Genomic DNA, 1,976 nt, shown 5'->3' with positions numbered 1-1,976 from the left:
GGTTTCAAAGGAGAATTTTCTCGCATCGCCCGATCAACGATAATGGTTTAGCATTTTCGACAAAAACACACGACAAAAGACGGATTGAAAGCACATTCCTCACACAGGTCCTTGACAACTATACGAACTAGATTTTGCTTCGAAAGTACAATTGTATAGGTATGGGTTACAGGACTTGATACCTCATTTCTGGAAATGAACTATGGACAGACAGAAATTATACTCGTTGTAAATTGTAATCTGTTCGATCACGCTCGCGTTATTCAACAGATAAAGATGAAAATCCATCTCAGTATATTTTATAAGGCCTACTGTTATCATTAATTCCCATGAAATATCTTAGACTAATCCAATCAAAATTCTACCTACAAACATTATATAACCCTAACCCAAGTCCAAATCATCATATCAAAATTAAATCTAAAGCCCTACAGTCTTAACATAATCCGGCGCAACTGTTGCAGGAGCAAATGTTGTGTCACCAACATCTAGAATAAGCTGAAAAGGTTTACGTGTCGATGCGCCAACTTACTTATGACTGTCTTAATACATTGTAACTTTCTCTTGGTTTTCTAAACTGAAGAGTATTCATATTAGACCACGCAAGATTAATTATGAATATATATATATAAAACATCCGAGTGAAAATATTTGCTCTTTATATATATATATATATATATATATATAGTGTTATATATCAACATGACTGTAGTCTCAATGATGTCTATCATTACCGATTACCGATAAAAACGGTAACGTTTCATTCTCTCTATAATGTGTATCTCACTTTGCTATATACTATAAGCATAAAATATAATACGTTCTAAAAACTTACATCCCATGTTCATCATCCCTGGATCGTAACAGGTGGCATCCATTGTCACACTCTCTTCCTGCCATTGAGAAGCTCTATAGCAAGTCATTAAGACAATCCTTTGTTCGTTGCCCCTCCCGCTTGCCGAGGTTTTTATTGTTCGTCAACAAACGATCGCCGCGATTCAAATTGTCTTCATCGTGCATCTCGAAGTGGCATCATCATTGCGTGATCGGAGACAATGAGGTCTTAATCTTTTACAGGCGGATGGTTTCAAGGGACGCCTTGAATTCTTTCGTGGATAGGAGATTGGTCCTGAATAGAACCTTCTCTATCTCAACGTTTCAGTAAGCATGTCCTTATTAACCTTCTTTTAAATTTGCCGAAACAACCTGTAACCGGGACAGACACTCAGTTTTCTGTCTCTCTACTTTAACGTTAGCTACAAACGTTATCTATTGTGGTTTTTGTTTTCCATACAACCTTGTCATGTCATTATGCTTAAGAAAAAAAAGGCGTAATGAAATGAAAGTGATGCTAATATATAATTCTTTAGTGTGAATGAACTTTTGAACGTGTCTAAGTTGTTTTTTTTTTTTAATATGGTATACTCCAGACCAAAAAACCACAATGTTTACTCTTCATCTTCGTAACCAGCATGATACAGCGTATTCACGAGACCTCGCAAAAATTATAACGGCAACAGACCCCGTATTCTCTCATGTCATATCCCTATAACATTGAAGCGTGTCAACTTCTTCTGAGCATGCACAGTAACAAAATGATTTTTACAAGTATCATCGTTGGCATTTTGCGATTTTGTCTACTTTTATGCCTTAAACCAAAACCTCGTAAAGCGAATGTAATTGCAGAATAAAACCAATATAACAACAAGACTCGCTGTATACCTGGTACAGACAATGCAGTTCTGTCTCTTTAACGTTAGCTAACGTTAGCTAATGTTGTTGTTTTTTTTATACATGCCATTAACTATAAAAGGCCAAAGGAAACAAGGAAAAGTAGAAATTACGCGGTGCGTAAAATATGTCCCCGCCGGAAGTAGCATTTAGTAGCAAAATGTACAATATAGGTAAAAAATCAAGGTCAAAGGTCAAAGAAGTCAAAGGTCAAAATTCTGTGTAGGAGTTTTGAAGCCCTCACC

This window comes from Diadema antillarum, unplaced genomic scaffold (assembly GCF_040938485.1).
Source record: "Diadema antillarum isolate AM-2024a unplaced genomic scaffold, OU_Dant_1.0 seq00001907_RagTag, whole genome shotgun sequence".
NCBI lineage: Eukaryota > Metazoa > Echinodermata > Echinoidea > Diadematoida > Diadematidae > Diadema > Diadema antillarum.
The sequence above is the reverse complement of the archived record's forward strand: the minus strand, read 5'-3'. Positions refer to the sequence as shown.